Genomic DNA, 20704 nt, shown 5'->3' with positions numbered 1-20704 from the left:
CCTTCATATAAACAAATATTTGCCCCAATTTGTCCTCTTGAATTCCAACTTTATCTTCATATTGTGATCTTTCCTACTTTTTAAAGACACCATCCAAACTTATTCAAGCCGGGCTGAGTGGCTCAGACGGTTAAGGCGCTGGCCTTCTAACCCCAACTTGGCAGGTTCGATCCTGGCTCAGTCCGGTGGTATTTGAAGGTGCTCAAATACGACAGCCCCGTGTCGGTAGATTTAACGGCACGTTAAGAACTCCTGCGGGACTAAATTCCGGCACCTCGGCGTCTCCGAAGCCCTTAAAAAAGTAGTTAGTGGGACGTAAAACAAATACCATTATTATTATTATTATTATTAAACTTATTCGTCTACTGATGTCCTCCCACACCATCTCTCCACTGACAGCTCGGAACATACCACTTAATTGGAATAATAACAGTAAGTTATTTATTAAATAGACCACCTAATCAATACAATACAGTATCATCAATATCATCAATACGGACCAAAAATGATATTTATTACATGCAACATACCACTTAGTCGAGCAGCTTGTCTCCTTTCTCCCAGGTCTTCCCAGCCCAAACTTTGCAACATTTATGTAACACTACTCTTTTGTCGGAAATCGCCCAGAACAAATCAGGCTGCTTTTCTTTGCATTTTTTCCAGTTCCTGAACCAAGTAATCATGGTAAGGGTCCCATACACTGGAACCATACTCTAGTTGGGGTCTCACCAGAGACAAATATGCTCTCTCCTTTACATCCTTACTACAACCCCAAAATACTCTCATAACCATATGCAGTGATCTGTACCCTTTATTTACAATTCCATTTATGTGATTATCCCAATGAAGATCTTTCCTTATATTAATACATAGGTACTCACCATGATCCCCAAAGGGAACTTTCACCCCATCAGTGCAGTAATTAAAACTGAGAGGACTTTTCCTATTTGTGAAACTCACAACCTGACTTTTATCCCCATTTATCATCATACCATTGCCTACTGTCCATCTCACAACATTATAGAGGTCATTTTGCAGCTGCTCACAGTCTTGTAACTTATTTATTACTCTGTACAGAATAACATCATCTGCGAAAAGCCTTATCTCTGATTCCACTTCTTTACATATATCAATGATATATATGAGAAAACATAAAGGTCCAATAATACTGCCTTGAAGAATTCCCCTCTTAATTTTTACAGGGACAGATAATAGCTTCACCTACTCTAATTCTCTGAGTTCTGTTTTCTAGAAACAGAGCAACCCATTCAGTCACTCTTTTGTCAAGTCCAATTGCACTCATTTTTACCAGTAGTCTCCCATGATCTACCCTATCAAATGCCTTAGACAGGTCAATCGCAATACAGTCCAATTGACCTCCTGAATCCAGGATATCTGCTATATCTTGCTGGAATCCTACAAGTTGGGCTTCAGTGAAATAACCTTTCCTAAACCCAAACTGCCTTCTGTCAAACCAGTTATTAATTTTGCAAACATGTCTAATATAATCAGAAAGAATGCTTTCCCAAAGCTTACATACAATGCATGTCAAACTGACTGGCCTGTAATTTTGAGCTTTATGTCTATCACTCTTTCCTTTATATACAGGGGCTACTACTTAGTCTGAAGAGGAACAAGATGAACTTGTTGATGTTACTTGTAATGGTTCATTTAATATGTTTTTCAAAGAATGTTTGGTTGAAATTATTTTCTGAGCATAAGTGCCACTGGACTGTCAGCCATCATATTGGATGTCTTAAGAAAATGGGGCGTAGAAAAGAAATTAATGTGTCAGACTTATGACGGGGCTTCCATAATGGTGGGTTCTACAGGGGGTGTTCAAACTATCGTAAAGCAAGTTTGCCCACATGCAATGTTTATATATTGCTATGCACATAAGCTTAATTTGCTACTCTTGTATGGAGCAAAAGCTATAAAAAAGTGCATCTCTTTACTTATGATTTGACTACCTTCCATACATATTTCAGCAAGTCATCAAAGAGAACTCAAGTCCTAAGAGATAAAGGCTTTAAACTTCCCTCTGCATGTACAACATGTTGGAACTTCCACTCCAGAGCAACACTAACAATAGCATCCCATTCCAAGGACTTGAAAGAAGCTCTTACAGACATTGTTGATAAAGATGAAGAATGGGATGGTGAATCTGTTAATGGTGCTATGGGACTGGTTAAGAGATTAGATGACCCTAATTTCCTCTTTCTGTTGTGCGTCTTCAACAAGATATTTTGCTACACGGATCATTTATTCAAGGTGCTGCAAGCAAAATGCACATCTAATGTAAATATCTGCAACCATGAGATAAAGCAAACCATAAATAACTTAAATAATCTGAGAAATGAAGAAACAGTGAATGAATGCTTAGACACCAGCAAAGCTCTCAATACCGCAATGACAACAGAATCATTTGTAGTGCCAACCCTCACAGCATTAGCATATGAAATAATTGATACCACCATGGTACAGATGGAAATACAGTTCTGTGACTTTGAAAACTTCAATTTTGTTGAGTTATTATATGAGAATCAATTTAAGGCTTACAACACAAGTTCTTCCTCAATGAAAATGAAAAAACTCCTGAAGATGTACCCTTTTTTTGAAAGTGAACAACTGACAAATGAACTTGTGAATGTATACTCTGATGAAGCTAAACATCTGCCTCCACAAATACTGCTAAAATATATGTTGGATAATGGTCTGGACAAGGTTTACGAACAAACAACACGTTTGGTTCGTTTAGTTCTCACCTTTCCCGTGACAACATGTTCGAGTGAAAGAAGTACGAGTGCACTAAAACGCATAAAAACCTTCCTGAGGAATTCAATGACAAACAGAAGACTGTGTAATTTAAGTACACTTGCGATAGAGAAATCTCTATTGCAGGAACTGTCAAATAACCAGAGCTTCAGGGACCGCGTCATTGATACATTTGCAGACAGAAAGGAGCGCCGCATACACTTGCTTTATAAAAGAATTTAAGGTAAGCTTGAACAATATTCTTAGATTCCCCAAGTAATATAGCTAGCTTCGCCACTGACGAAAACCTAAAGAAATGGAATGATGTAAAATCTGCTGTAAGAAATAGAAATCAAGCAAGAAGTGTTCTGTACCAATCAAGAAAGAAGGGTGATCTAAATGAAATAGTTTGTCAATAAGAAAACAGATCAAAAGAAAAATTGAAGCTTCAAAGTATAAATGGAAAGATCTTGCAAACAGAGTAGATAAAGCTGAAAATAAGAAACTCGTATATAATATTGTGACGTGTTGGCAGGGGAGATAAATTAACACACAACTGATAGTATTTAATTGTAGGATTTGTTAACTATACTCATTCTTACGCAACAGCTGGACTAAGATACTCAACTCCTTGCAGACAGACAGACAGACAGACAGACAGACAGACAGACAGACAGACAGACAGACAGACAGACAGACAGACAGACAGACAGACAGACAGACAGAGAGAGAGAACGAACATTCATTAATTCATTCTTCATAGTTTTTGTTTGGACTTGATGATGCTTGTTGTTTAAAGAGGCTTAACATCTAGGTCCCTTGTTTGGACTTTGCTTGCACACTACATCCAGTCACTGGCTTGATTTGAGTATTATTGACAACTGATAAATGGAAGTAGGAACTATTGTGTGGGAGACATTGTTTATTTACCATAAAACTTTGAACCGTTATATCCTTCTATGGTTAGTAAAAGCTGTTGTTCAATTTGTATCTTAACTTGTTTAGTACCATATGAGTAGCAAAGGGACAGAGGATATTACATCTTCACGCCAGTGTGGTCTATCATGGCGCTGTACTACCAAACACAAACATGATCAGAACACAAATAGGGGATTCAGGAAAATTTGAATTATATTGTGATATTACAGTACTAGTGGAGCCGTGCTCCACAGCATTCCTTATAAATAGGTCAGATAACTGATCTTGATATGTCTGCCTTAGTCATATTGTTTTTCCTGCTCACTTCAATAATTTTATGAACATTTAATACCGATAGTATAGTTTATGGATTTTCCAGAAATGAAAAATGTGTTTATTTTTAAAGAAGATTCCAAATACCAATTTTAACGTCTGTAACATTTTCAGTTGTATGATCCCGCCTGTATGTGTGTCTTACCCTACAGTTTTCTTTCCCAAACAGTAAGTCATAATATGTTTACCATAGCGATTGGGAACGAACTTTGACTTAAACGGCATTCAGAGTGTCACAGTTCATCTCAGCTACCCCAAAGACTATGAATTCATCACTAATATCGTCATTTTCAGATTTTTAAGTTTCACCCCCTTCCTTTAGGGGTTCTAGGGGTTTCTTGTCCCTACAGTCATTTTTCCAGATAAAAGCAGAAATAAGTTTTAAGAAACACATTATAATCTTCACATACTGTTGGGTAGGCAACCCACTGATCAGACTTGTCTTGTGGTTTGCTTATCCTCCCCAATTTTATTTTTCACCCCTTAGCGCCGAACTACCAGTCAGATTTCGTTCAAACTACTTCATAATCCCTCTCAGATGTAATAAGAACAAACTGTGAAAATATCAGTGAAATCGGTCCAGTAGTTTTTGAGTCAGTTAGCTTCAAACATACCAACATCCAATTTTATATATATAGATTTAAGAAATTTTGTTAACACTTCTACTGTTTGAACTGTCAGATGATATACTAAACAAGAAACATTTAGAGGGAGTTGAAACCCTATTAATAGTAAGTTGGAAATAAAATTTTGTTGCTGTACTTGATATTTAGTACATTGAAACAAGATATGTTTTATAGTACCAATATGATTACCACAACTACAGAAATTGCTGTCCTTAATCTTTAAATGATATAGGTGTTCCATTGTACAGGCATGATATAAACAAAGTCGTATTATAGTGGTTATGTGGTGTCTAGGCCTAGTATAATATCCCTTCACAAACCACAGTTTGTTTTATATTGAATTTTGGATATTGTATAAATAGTTATCTGTATGTTGTGCCAATTGACACCATTGTTCATTCCACTTTTTTGTAGAAAAATTTCTGACGTGTCCAGACATCATTTTGTAGAATCGCTATATGATATTGTAAGCCTTGGCCATTTGCTGCCTCATTGGCTAGTTTATCAGCCATGCCATTATCCACTATTCCATAGTGTCCCGGAATCCACGTGAATATTACTGAATATTTTCGTACAGTTAAATCATAAATTAATTTTCAGAGGTTTTCTATATACCAATTTTCCATGTTGATCAGGTTTTCTAATGCTTTAATAACACTGAGAGAATCTGTACATGTGAGTGCTTTTTGGATATACAAATATTTTATATATATACTAGCAAATGTACCCGTGCTTCGCAACGGTATTCTACATTGTATACGGATATCAAAGTAAATTATTGTACATGAAGAGAATAAGAATTTTTAAATTGCATGTCTCTTGGCATATATCCGAGTAAAAGCATAGGGAGGTGCGCAGACGTTGTTTCCAATGTAAAGTGCAAGTTGCGGAGTTGTGATGATAAACGACAGGTCCTTTTGTCTACCGCAATTCACTATGCATAACGTCAGTCACATTTTGATGGGTAAATTTGTTTATAATTGGGGGCACCATTGCAAGGGGGCACCTATACCTAATGATAAAGAGAATCAGGTAAAAGAGTTTTGAGGAAAATGCACGCTCCCTTGCCGTCTGCTAGACAAATCGAGATGGGAATTATTCATTACAATGGTACACAGGCGTTGGAGAAGGACCCCATTCCTACTGCCAGTTAAAGTCGGTGTGGGGAGTACTGATTACAACAGCAGATACCCTCCTGCTGACAGTCACTATTGATTTGTAAAGTATTAATTACAATGTCAGACACACCCCTTCCAGATCGCTACAAATCGACTTAAATGAATACATGTAGATCGACATACGGAAGTATATGCATGTTCACCTTCATTTACAGAATAACTGCTGCTAAACAGTGCATCATATCGAAAAACGGATTGTATGAAAAGACGCCTCTGGCCTCATTTAGCGATCTAGATGGTTGGACCTATAATATTTCCTTGTATCTAATCTATTTAAAGGTAAAATTGTTTTAGAAATGTTGAATAGGGTGAAATTTGTGTAAGGTTTTCACCCAGTGAAGTACTTTTCAGATACTTATGCAACAGGTTCAAACATAGAATTTGGCTCACATATGCCTACTGGGTGGGCCAATATTTGTGTAGAATTTGATGATCCCACCTTTCCTATAAGTGAATCAAACCGTCTATTATACGTGTATAAAGTGCAAAATGTACATAAATCCAGAAATAGAGCCAAATTTAATGTGTAAGGGATAGAGATACGACGAAAAGTCATAGGACCAAAGTTGTAGATCACTCCAAATTGAACAGAGGTCGTGCCATCCATTTTGTGATACGACTTACTGTTTATCCACCAAATACCTCGAAACAAAGGTCTGCACCGTCATTAAAATTGCCTCCATATTTCGATATTTTTGGGGGGTAAAAAATAAACATTTTTAACATTTCATAAATTTTTCCGTCAGTTAGAGGTAAAAAGCTATAATTTTGCCAAATTTCTATTTTGTAACTCGTCTAGGAGGTTGTGCTGCCATCTTGATATGGGGGAGGGGGTTAAAAATTAGGACTTTCAGGAAACTTTTAAGCCCATGAACCCTATAGGTTATCGTTTTGGATAAATATCATCGACTGTGTTCTTATGCATTTTTGAAACACCCAGCGTGTCCCCCTTAGTGAATTTTGAGAATTTTAGATTTTTCTAGGGATCCGGAAGTCATCAGCTTGTCTGGTACCAAGTTTTAAGATTCTAAGATGCCTAGAATGGTCTCATTAACTCACGTCTGTTTTCAGTTTATGCCTTAATTTATATATAGTACAGTATATATAGATCACGCCAAACTGACTACAATTTATTAATATGGGTTATATTTCACCCGCTTCCCTAGTGGTTCTAGGGGCGTCTTACTCCCACAGTATGCTTTCCAGGTAGTAGGTCATACTTGAGTCATACTGGAACATACACACGTCCATTATCTTGGTCATTTTTGACAATTTATTTTTTCACCCTTTCTCACCCCCTATGCCAAAGGGAGCTGAAGTTGGACTTTAAAAATCTGGAATGTTACTATTCATCTCAGCGACCCAGAAAACTATGGATTCAGCAGTATATTTGATTATTATTATATCTCACTCCCTCCTTCCCCTCCCTAAAGGGGGCTAAACTTTGAGTTTTAAAAAATCATGAGTGTTACCATTCATCTCAGCGACCCCAAAATCTATGGATTCAACACTATTTTTGATTATTTTTATATCTCAATCCCCCTCACCCCCCAACCACTAAGGGGGATGAACTTCGACTTATAAAACATCCGGAGTCTCACTATTCATCTCAGCGACCCCAACACTATTTTCGATTATTTTTATATATCACTCTCCCATTGCCCCCCACCACTTTAAAAAAATCCGGAATGTCACTATTCAACTCAGCAACCCCAAAGAGAATGGATTCGACACTACTTTCGATGATGTTTATACTTCAGCCCCCTCGCCCCTAAGGGTTCCTGGGGTGTCCTACCCCCACGTGGTTTGTCTCCTGATACTAAAAATTCAAAGTGTACAACTCACCTCAGCGACCCTGAAAGCTATGTATTCGACACTATTTTCAATTAATTTTATATAACACTCCTCCATCGCCCTCCCCCCCCCCCCCATCACGAAGAGGGCTGAACTTGGGCATTAATAAATTCTGGAGTGTTGCTATTCATTTCAGCGAGCCCGAAAAATATGGATTCGACACTACTTTCGATGATATTTTCTCACCCCCTTGCCCCACCCTACCCCTAAGCGTTCTTGGGGCGTCCTACCCCCACGTGGTTTGTATCCTGATACTAAAAATCCGAAGTGTACAATTCACCTCAGCGACCCCGAAAACTATGTATTCGACACTATATTTGATTAATTTTATATAGCCCTCCCCCCTCGCCCCCCACCCCAAAGTAGGGTGAACTTGGACTTATAAAACATCCGGAGTCTCACTATTCATCTCAGTGACCCTGATAACTATGGATTTGACACTATTTTCAATTATTTTTAAATATCACTCTCCCATTGCCCCCCACCCCAAAGGGGGCTGAACTTGGACATTAAAAAATTCCAGAGTGTCACTATTCATTTCAGTGAGCCCGAAAAGTATAGATTTGACACTACTTTCGATGATTTTAATATTTCACCCCTTCGCCCCCCCCCCCCCCGCCCTAAGGGTTCCTCGGCTGTCTTACCCCCACATGGTTTGTTTCCTGATACTAAAAATCCGGAGTGTACAATTCACCTCAGCGACCCCGAAAACTATGTATTCGGCACTATTTTTGTTTAATTTAATACATCACTCGTCCCCCACCCCGAAGGGGGCTTAATTTGGACTTTAAAAAATCCGGAGTGTCACTATTAATCTCAGCGACCCTGAAAAGTATGGATTCGACACTATTTTAGTTAATTTGTATATCTGACCCCCCTTGCCTCCCTGCCCCTAAGGGTTCCTGGGCTCTCTTACCCCCACATGGTTTGTCTCCTAATAGTAAAAATCCGGAGTGTACAATTCACTTCAGTGACCCCGAAAACTATGTATTCGATACTATTTTCGTTTAATTTTATATATCACTTCCCCCTTGCCCCCACCCCAAAGGGGGCTGAACTTGGACTTTAAGAAGTCCAGAGTGTCACTATTCATCTCAGTGACTCGGAAAAGTATGGATTCGACACTATTGTCGTTAATTTGTATATCTGACCCCCCTCGCCCCCCTGCCCCTAAGGGTTCCTAGGCTGCCTTACCCCCACGTGGTTTGTCTCCTGATACTAAAAATCCGGAGTGTACAATTCACCTCGGCGACCCCGAAAACTATGTATTCGACACTATTTTCGTTTTTGGCTTTTAAAAAATCGGGAGTGTCATTATTCATCTCAGCGACCCCAAAAACTGTGGATTTGAGACATTTTTCAATTATTTTTATACATTGAGCCCCCTGACCCCCGCCCCTAAGGGAGCTACGGATGGCTAACCCCCACAGTGCTCGTCTCCAGATAGTAAGTCATAAGTGTACCAAGTTTCGTTGAAATTACTCCAGTGGTTTAGGAGGAGATGTGTCATTTACAAACACATACATCCATATATATAAATATATATTAGTACTTGACAAACCGCAAATATTTCAGCTGTCCGACTCGTTGGCTGAATGGTCAGCGTACTGGACTTTGGTTCAGAGGGTCCCGGGTTCGATTCCTGGCCGGGTTGGGGATTTTAACCTTCATTGGTTAATTCCAATGGCCCAGGGCTGGGTGTTTGTGCTATCCCCAACATCCTTGCAACCCACACACCACACATAACACTATCCTCCACCACACATAACACTATCCTCCACCACAATAACATGCAGTTACCTACATATGGCAGATACCGCCCACCCTCATCGGAGGGTGTGCCTTACAAGGGCTGCACTAGGCTAGACATAACCACACAAAATTTAAAAAAAAATTATTATTGTACTTTGTGACAAAAATATACTCGTTATCAACAAAATATTATAAGTATTATTACCCTGCCATTGCGGTTGGACTTAAATATCTTGCCAACTAATATGTTAACAATGAATCATTATTATTATTATTTTTTTTTTTGCTAGTTGCTTTACGTCGCACCGACACAGATAGGTCTTATGGCGACAATGGGACAAGGAAGGGCTAGGAGTGGGAAGGAAGCGGCCATGGCCTTAATTAAGGTACAGCACCAGCATTTGCCTGGTGTGAAAATGGGAAACCACGGAAAACCATTTTCAGGGCTGCCGACAGTGGGGTTCGAACCTACTATCTCCCGAATACTGGATACTGGCCGCACTTAAGCGACTGCAGCTTTCGAGCTCGGTGAATCATTATTATTGAGATACTTAAAACCATGATTATAGTCAACACATGTTCCCTATTAAAATAAACATTGAATCAAAAAAATTTAAAAATTAAATATACAAAATAACAAAAGCTCATACTTAATGGTTTTCTCAAGTCAGCAAGTCACATTGTTCCTTAATAAGAATAGTTAAATTATGAGGTTTGATGATCATTAAAGCATGAATATACATAGTAGATCTATACTTAAGTGAAATGTACAAACTCAAAATATGCCAAGTCAAAACAACAATAATTTTTTTTCCTCAGTGACACACAAAGAAAACTTCAACACTATTATTTCTTGGCACAAGTAATTTTATCACACCTTTTCGTTCATAGTTATTGTCACTGTCACTCATCAACATGGTTTCACTGTCATTGGAAGTTACATTTTCACTAACATTTTCAACAATGTCCTTGATTTTTTCTGTATTTTCTTCCTTAAGGTACTTTCTTAAGGTCTTCTGGTTTGCTGATTTCAAAGGAGGGCATGGAAGTTTTGACAGCTTTAGTTCACGCTTCCTTTTCCTCATTCAGGCATGCAGGTGGGAGGTGTAGCATGAAAAAACTCATATCATGGTAGTCCCAAAGTCTACCTTGTTTGAGATCTGCTGGTCATTGATGCGATAAACTTCAACAACAGTATCACAAAGTTCTCATGAATGACAATACCTGTTCCATTTTGGGTTTGTTTGCACCATTATAAAGGATCCTGTATCCTTCTTCAATATCACGGGCCTTGGCACCAGTCTACTTGGTCTCTTGAAGGCAAGCGATGTCAAATACCAGGATATTTTGTTTTTGGAGATAAATTACGTTTAAATACCTTATAGGGTGAATATATAAAATATTTAATAAACCAAACCCCGTAACGCAACAGCCCCGAAGGGCCGTAGCCTACCAAGCGACTACTGCTCAGCCCGAAGGCCTGCAGATTATGAGGTGTCGTGTGGTCAGCACGGCGAATACTCTCAGCCGTTATTTCTTACTTAATATCTAATTCATAAAAGAGCAACTTCATGTGTCAAATGATTTTTGGAGGAATTAATCCTTAGGACATAGTTGCAAAAATCTTGTAAAATTTTAACTTCATACATCGAATGATTTTGGAGAATTGAATATTTTTGTTATAGGGCTTAACAACTCATTCAAACACCTTAGAGGTAGAAGTTCTTAAAACCATTTCTTATATGAATTACAATACGAAAAGGAGTAACCATTGTATGAAATATCAACTTCATACATCAAACAGATTGGAAGGAATGAATATTTTTGTTTTCAGAGCTTAAAGACAGAATGCTCTTAAATACTTCTTATCTAATATTTGATACATAGGTAAGAGAGCAACCATCATATGAGATTTAAACATTGTAATGAATACTTTTGTTTTTCAGGACTTAACCCTCATTCAGTCCTCTGAGGAGTGGAATATTTTAAAGCCCTGTCTCAACATAAAAGATTAAAATTTCAAATTTGTTTGGATCAGTTTTGGAGGAATGAATATTTTGGTTTTCATTATTTGATCCCCGTTTCACCACCTTAAAGGTAGAATGTTTTCAAACCCTTTTTTAGTGAGCACCTAAGATGTTAGTGCAATTATCGTGCACTGGTTCATTTGGGAAGGGTGCCATGAAGCTGTTGTATCCTCTCCTGAGGCAAGCTGTCCCACAACTGTTGTAACTGGTCCTTGATATCCTGGCTACTGGCAATGGGACGGAATTGACATTTGAGCAGGTCCCACACTTTCTATCGGGGACAGATCTGGGGATCTTTCTGACCATAGGACTACCTTAACATCATGCAGACAGTTCATATAGATACATGCCGTTTATGGATAAGCATTGTCCTGATGAAAAATGGCACTACGATACTGTCGCATGAGAGATAACACACAAGGATACAGGATGTCCGTGACATATCGTTGTGCCGTCAGATTTTCCTCAATCACTACCCGCTGTGACCTGCAGTCATACCCGATGGCTACCCACACCATGACGCCAGGAGTAACACCAATGTCTCTCTCCAAAAGATTGGAAGAATGAGACCTCTGCCCAAGTCGCCACCATACTCACAGACGATGGTCATCCGGGCTAGTGCAGAACCGCGATTCATCGCTGAACACAATGCGATGTCATTCATCAGCAGACCATGCTTCCTAGTCACGGCACCACTCAAAACGCAGCAGTTTGTGTTGTGGTGTTAAAGGCAGCTTACGCATGGGATAGTAATTCCCTAGTCTGGCTCCTGCTAGTCTCCAGCCAATGGTGCAGGATGACACAGAATGTTGCAGTGAGTCCCCTAATTGTTCTTGGATAGCAGGTGCAGATGTGAAGGTGTTACTTTTTTTGTTGTTGACAATTTGCTTTCACGTCGCACCGACACAGATAGGTCTTATGGCGATGATGGGATAGGAAAAGGTTAAGAGTGGGAAGGAAACGGGTGTGGCCTTAATTAAGGTACAGCCCAACTAGCCAGCCAAATGGAGACCCACAATGAGGCCCCTTTCAAACTCTGTCAGGTGCTGATAACGATGTCTTACACGAGTACGCAGCATCTCCGTGTCCTTCACAGTGTGACGCTGGTAACAACACTAAACACGAACAACGCTAATGTACTCTGGTGGCTGTTCTACCTGTCACAGGGAATTGCAAGTCTAATCATTTACATACCCACTGATGGTGTGTACATGTATGAAGTTGCATTGGCATCTGACCATTTCTTCTGGATGCTTCAATTTTTTTTGTCAAGCAGTGTAGATAATTTCTGCTATCTAGATATTTTGAAATTTGTTGTAGGAATATAAAAGGAAATAGATGATAGGATAAGAACAATGGCAAGTCAGTTGACTGACAGATGGCACATTAGGCCTCTGGAGATACCAAAAGGTATGCTAAAGGCTAAACATTCCCATCCAATGGGTGAATCTCCATCAGCAGCATGATATGCCCTTATTCCATATGAGAACTCTGGAGACATTTGGAACTGAAGCATGGCTTTTGGCACACAATCTGGGGACTAGAAATCATATGCTACCACAGCTCCTACCCTACCAGCCAACATTCTCATGGTGACATTTTTTCCACCAAAGGAACTTGAACCGGCTAACCACAGACTTAATGCTTTAACGATCATGGCCACCAGGAAGGTATGAAAAGTCAGTATGAGAAGAGGAAACCACAGGAAGAGGAGACAAGAACAAACATGAAAACATAAAACATCAAGGAAAAACATGAAAACACAAAATTACAAGGACAATCTCCACAACTTCATGCACTGCCATCTTCAAATATATGGGCTCTTTCCTCATCAATTCCTATTCTTTCTTTTCTTCTCAGCTCCTCATGACCTGTTTTCTGCTTCCCAGATTCATCAGGAGTGCGGGATTTAATGCTAATTGACGGGCCATCCTCAATCAATCAATCAATCAATCAATCAATCAATCAATCAATCAATCAATCAATCAATTAATCAATCAATCAATCAATCAATCAATCAATCAATCAATCAATCAATCAATCAATCAATCAATCAATCAATCAATCCATCCTGATCTGCATTTAGGGCAGCCGCCCAGGTGGCAGATTCCCTATCTGTTGTTTTCCTAGCCTTTTCTTAAATGATTGCAAAGAAATAGGAAATTTATTGAACATCTCCTTTGGTAAGTTATCCCAATCTTTAACTCCCCTTCCTATAAATGAATATTTGCCCCAATTTGTCCTCTTGAATTCCAACTTTATCTTCATATTATGATCTTTCCTACTTTTAAAGACACCATCCAAACTTATTCGTCTACTGATGTCCTCCCACGCCATCTCTCCACTTACAGCTCAGAGATAGATCTTCACTTCTGATGTAAGAAGGATCAGGTCAAACACAGAAGGAATAGGGCACCAGCAGATCAATATAAGTAGTAATTGACTTGATTAATCACATATGTTTCATCCATTTCCTTAAAAGTTTTGTGGATGTGAAACTTACAAGGGTACCAAAGAAAATAAATATGGGAATAAACACAATTGAATAGCAATGACCATGATTTAAATTGCAGCAAAATGTTGTATTATTACATATTGTGCAAGCTCACTTTTTCTTATCTTGAAAGAGTGATTGTAGTTAAAGAATAATTGAAAGTCAACATATTTCTCTCTTGTCCAACTTCACATTCGACAAAGTGCTTGTGAAAATGAAATAATCATATTCCTCTGTTACCATATTTGATTTATCCCTAATGAATAAAAGGATGCTGAAGTCGGCATGCTAGGAAGCTCTATGTTATTGCTCTTCTTGTATCATATTACAAACTTTTCAGAAGAAGTTACTCATATGTCCTCTGTGGATGGCATGTGGGCTGATAGGGAGTATAATAGACATTAATTGATCTATTAAGTAATTTAGATACAGTAATTTAAAGCATGTGGGCTGGTACAAGGTCTGAGTCACACAAGAAACTCAGTAGGTTTATGTGAACTTATTATATAAGTATGTGAAAAGAGTACAAATGAATCTTAACTAGTGAACTGAATAAGAACATATGCCACCAAGATATGTCTTCCATCCAAGTCTGCCCAAAAGTGGGGCCAAGGGGAGCACATATTGGGGTGCCCAGGATTTCAAGAGGCCTGGAAGTTTAATGAATTGATTATAATAATAAAAAAATCCTGGCTAAAAGTATTTGCATATGGCATTTTGCCTAATATTGTATTTACTTGCATATATCTTACCATTGCATAGGCTATATCACACAACCTAGTTTTTGACATACTGAGCTCGATAGCTGCAGTCGCTTAAGTGCGGCTAGTATCCAGTATTCGGGAGATAGTAGGTTCGAACCCCAGCCCTGAAAATGGTTTTCCGTGGTTTCCAATTTTCACACCAGGCAAATGCTGGGGCTGTACCTTATTTAAGGCCACAGCCGCTTCCTTCCCACTCCTAGCCCTTTCCTGTCCCATCGTCGCCGTAAGACCTATCTGTGTCGGTGCAACGTAAAACAACTAGCAAAAAAAAAAAGTTTTTGACATGGAATTGAAGGAGAAGATAATACTGGCTTAATGCCTGTTCTCAGCTCAAGGTCATATTCTCCTGTAATCCTCCACTTATCATAGATGCAGCAACACTCTCCCCTAGTTTGGTGAAAGCCTAGCAGGTAATTCCAGATACTAGGGTACTTCCTGGGCTAATGAACTTAATGGAATATGACACTGTTGAACTGACTGTAATTTCTGTATACAGTAATTGGGAGATGTAACGTATAAGATTGAGTCAGTATATTATGATACCATAATTTGCTTCCCAACATGACTGCTTATAAGTGAGCTATGGAGAAGAATTTTAGTTTTACATAAAGTTTTAAAATTTGAGTGATTCAATTTGTGGAGAAATATGATAATCATATGTGGGCCAAGAATTTAATGTGACGGAGTTCATTATATGCTACTGGTGAAAACAGAAAATTGCTCTTGAAAATGCCAACAAATCAAAAAAGTATTCTGGGGGCAGAAGAATGGAAAATTACTTCGGTCAGAAATGACTTCAGCTGAAGCTGCTTGTCAAGGTAGGGAAGCCTAATTAAAGTGTTGTGTGAGTGGATTGAGCATACTTGGAATAATGTGCCAGCAGAGTTCATTGTAAAAAGTTTCCTTAAAACTAGAATTGCAAATGCTCTGGATAGAAGTGAAGATGATACCATACGGAATGAGGAATCTGGTGATCTATATGCAGCTAATACAAAAAATACACAGGAGAGCAGTTAAATGTGAAGGTAATGTGAATGAAATTTAACAGAAGTCAATTTGGAACCAGATGAATTCTATAAACTGAAGTGATAGATGGTATATGTGATCACAAAGTTGTTTCAGCCGTAATATATATGACAGGAAGGAAGGTCGTCAAAGTATGATTATTAAGTAGTACCATTTACATGGTAAGAGAGGCATGAGAGAGTTAAAAAAAATAATTATAATTGATGAAGAATGATACAGTAAATAAAAGTGTGGGTGTTGAGGAATGTGAAAATCAGTATGTACCTATAAAAGTGGTAAGGAATGATTAAGACCCACTACATTATAATACAGAAATAGAAATTAAGAAGAAGGTGCAGGTTAGAAAGACTCAGAGTTAGGAATGGTTGTGGAAGTAAGGAGAGATAGAAGGAAGTTACTAGGAAATTAAATTTTCTGAAAAAGTCAGCTCAGGATAACATAATTGGCAATCACATGAATTTTAGTGAAAAATGGAAGGATATGTATAGATACTTAAAGGCAGAAACTGGTTCCGTGTAGGGCATTTCAGAAATCATTAATGAACAAGGGAAGTGTATATGTGAGGATTTACAGAAGGCAGACATATTCACTTAGCAGCATGTAAAGATTGTTGGATGTAAGGATAATGTTCAGGTGGAGGAGGTGACTGATACAAATAAAGTATTAAAATTTACATATCTTAACAAAGATATTTATGATAAGATACAAAAGATGAAAACTAGAAAAGCAACTGGAATTGATAAGATTACTGAGGATATATTAAAGGTAATGGGTTGGGAAATAGTACAATATCTGAAGTACTCCTTGATTACTGTTTACAGGAAACAGTTATACCAAATGAATGGAGAGTTGCTATAGTAACCCCAATGTACAAAGGAAAGGCTGATAAGTATAAAGCATATAATTACAGGCCAGGCAGCTTGATATGTGTTGCATGTAAGTTGTGGGAAAGCATTTTTGATTATATGTTTGTGAAATTGCAAACTGGTTTGATAGACAGCAGTTTGAGTTTAGGAAAAGTTATTCCAGTAAGGCTCAACTTGTAGGATTCCAGCAAGATATAGGAGATATTTTAGGATCATGAGGTCAAATGGACTGTGTCATTAATGACCTCTCCAAGGCTTTTGATAGGGTAGATCATGCGAGATTACTGACAAAAATGAGGGCTATTGGATTAGACAGAAGTGTGAATGAATGGGTGAATATAATTCTAGAAAACAGAACTGAGATTATTAGAGTATGTGAAACATTATCTGATCCTATTCTGATTAAGAGGGGGTTACAGAAGGCAATATTACTGGACCTTTAGTTTTCTTATACAAGGTGCTCAAAATATATACTATATATATATATGAAACATTTTGTACATGTTATTTTTGTTGTTTCAATGTTTGACTGTGAAGACTGTAGTTTGAATGTACAATCATCCTTTTGTCATTCCAGGATGGCTCAGTTAGCTAATTTCCAACATGAGCCGATTATTCTCTTCAAGGAAGAACATTCAAAGAAGGGATTAATGAAATGCAAAGACATTTTGCCAGTGTTCTTTGGTTCAGTAAGTAAAAATCAGTTTGCTGATGTTGTGGCTGCACTTAAAAATGAACAATCACATGCTGCAGAATTTCATACGTGTGGATCTGGCATGACCAAACAAATTCATACACCTACCAAATGGGCTGTGTTGGACCTTGCTGTGACACCCCCAAGTTAAAACAGACGACATTCCAGTCAGTGTGAAGTTTGCTGAGAACTAAACTTTTCAAAGGGTTCTGTGAGTATGTGATACAACATTTTGAAGGAAAACAAATATGCAGAAACAAATATGTTTTTGGATCTAGCGATTTTCATTTTTCATGCACGGTTGGACCAGAAAAACGATTGCATTTATCATACTGTTCAGTGTAAAATAAATGTTTCAGAGAATGATCTGTTGATGGAAGTTGACGAAATTTATAAGCAACAGCCATCAGTCATGTGCTAATGTGCGGTATCCTGGCATGGCAAAACAGAGTTGCAGTTCATTGAGGGTGGTGCTGCTGGGCAAGAACATATACCAAGGTACAGAAGAAAGAAAAAAAACACTAAACCAGGTTGTGTATAGAGATGAAATGTGCACCCAAATGTTCCATGTTCCACAAAATGATATGAGTGGACATGGCAACAGGATGGAGCAAAGGTCCATACAGCCAAGGACTCTGTGGCATGGCTAAGAGCCAATACTCCTGACGTTATTGAACCTAACGACTGGTCGTCAGAGAGTTCAAATCTTAACATAATGGATTGTAGTATTTGGGGTGTACTTTTACACCAGGTTCAAGTGCAGAGGAGAGGATTCACAGACACTGACTGCTTAAAAAATGTAACGTTAGCTTGGAACAATATTCCGCTTGAAACTCGCTAGAATGCCACTGTAAGTAGGATACAACATCTACATTATTGTGTAGCAGCCTGTGGGAACATTTTGAATATTTCAATTGAATATGGTAAAGTGTAACAAAGGTACAGTCATATTAAATGAACTGAAAGAAATTTCCAGTTCTTTTGTGGGGCACTCTTTATACACAAATCATATGAGTAATAAACTGGAATCACAGATCGCAGATGCTGTTATACTGTATGTATAATAATAACAGGAAGTGTGTGTCTGTGCACAGTGCCCAGCCGAATCTACTGCATGCAGAGATCTGAAATTTTTAAAATAGGTAGATTAAAGGGGGTCTAAATGCACCTTGAAGCCAAATTTTTAATTTTTGCAATTGTTGGTGAATTATGAATGAAAAACCAGTGGAAAATGTGCGTTGGGATATGACAATCCATCATACAGTCAGCAGGATTAAATACATAGGTTCACTGTCGCTAGGCAACGTACATAAGGTAGGTAATACAAGTCAAGGAGCCATTTTATGTCTGTGGCCTAGGAAGCCATTTTTGATCATCGACACGAGGAGCCACATTCAGTCCGTCATATCCGGGTGTGTTTGTCTGCATGTATGTGTGTGATGCCCAGCCAAATTGACGGCATGCAGAGATATGAATTTTTGTGTAGGCATATTCTTAGATAAATTATTACACAGATAAAGGCCTGCTTTCACTAATTATTTATATTACTTTTAATAATTTTATTTATTTATTTCATATTTACCTGATATTTTTGTGTGCCAGAAGCCTGGATTAAATTCCAAACCTCTCCGCAGTGCTCTTATGGAGTGAGGGCATATGACGCAGTTGATGGTGATTCGTCTGTCGGATGGGGACGGAAAGCCTTGAGCAGACCCTTTGGTGCTATTTGACGGGAGTAGGCTATGTGCCAACAATAGATTTCATCCTCTCCATTCCTACTATCACATCACGCCATTCATTTCATCTCATTAACTCCTCTGATTGAGGTTGATTTCAGGAAGGGCATCTGGTCTACAAACTCCTACGAAGATTCATCTCACTTCATACCCGACCTTGTAGAGAAAAGGGACAAGGGTTAGACATATATGCATTTAGAGGAAACATATAGTACATAAGATGGATAATAATAAACAAGGAATAGTAATATATCAGGAGCCTCCGTGGCTCAGGCGGCAGCGCACCGGCCTCTCACCGCTGGATACCATGGTTCAAATCCCGGTCACTCCATGTGAGATTTGTGCTGGACAAAGCAGAGGCGGGACTGGTTTTTATCCGGGTACTCTGGTTTTCCCTGTCAATTTTCATTCCAGCAACATTCTCCATTAACATTTCATCTCATCTGTCAGTCATTTATCATTGCCCCAGAGAAGTGCGACAGGCTTCGGCAACTGGCACATTTCCTATCCTCGCTGCTAGATGGGGGCTTCATTCATTCCATTCCTGACCCAGTTGAATGACTGGAAACAGGCTGTGGATTTTCATTTCAGTAATATATCAATCAAGGTGCCATGGTGTAGGAAGATGTTAGATCATAATATCCACAAGTGTTTTTCTGTGTATGAGTGTGATGCGCAGCAAAATCTATGGCATGCAAAGATCTGGAACTTTTGTCATATCTAGGCACAGCATTTCACCGATCATGCTTGGCTGTGTCAAAGAGCAATTCTTGCTCCAAGAAATGAAGCTGTCTATATCATCAACAAGCAGCATTTACAAGAATTACCCGGTGTTCTACAAATTTACAAGTCTATCAAAACAACATGTAATACAGGCTGTCAACTACACAGCAGAGCTTTCGAACAACTTGGAGTCATCTCGAGTACCTTCGAACATCTTGGAGCAGACTATTGTGGCACTGATTATCCTTCTCAGGAATATGAATCCTTCTTCCCTCTGCAATGGAACATGACTCTCATGAATACAGTAGAGACAATACGCGACACTTCCGGATTTAACCTTGTTAAAATGGGAGACAATTCTTAAGTGGCACTCCTAGTGGCATGACCTGAAAATTCACTCTAAGTTCAAATATCAATGGAATAGTGTATATGGAAATGGATAAATAAATTATGTCTAGAAAGAAAGTGTTGCTAAAATATTAACTTCAAAGTTGCTAAAGCAATTTTGGATACATGAATGAAGAATTATTTAACAGGTTATTGTTTAAAGAATGAAATTAGACATATAATCAAGATGTGAAATGGACTGCTGAGTAAGGGCTTGATCTTTCATTTATGCATTACTCTTTTAGCTTTAGTGTACCTGCCTGAACTTTCACGGCTAGATTTGTATTTTTTTCTCATTTGAAAGCATTGTACATCACTTTAGGACACTTGTCAATAAAAATTTCGGCACATTCCTTACAAACATGATTAAATGAATTTACATTTAAGAGCTGGACAATTTTCCTTTTACCTGAAGCCTACTAACAGAAAGAAAATATATCAATTTAGCTGCAAAAACATTCAAAATTTCCCTATAAGCAATACTTGCCATTACATTAGGGTAAAGCAAATTTGCATCATCATCATCATCATCATCATCATCATCATCATCATCACATTTCTGAAATCACCCA

Source organism: Anabrus simplex, chromosome 1 (assembly GCF_040414725.1).
Source record: "Anabrus simplex isolate iqAnaSimp1 chromosome 1, ASM4041472v1, whole genome shotgun sequence".
Lineage (NCBI taxonomy): Eukaryota > Metazoa > Arthropoda > Insecta > Orthoptera > Tettigoniidae > Anabrus > Anabrus simplex.
This window is presented reverse-complemented; position numbering follows the sequence as displayed.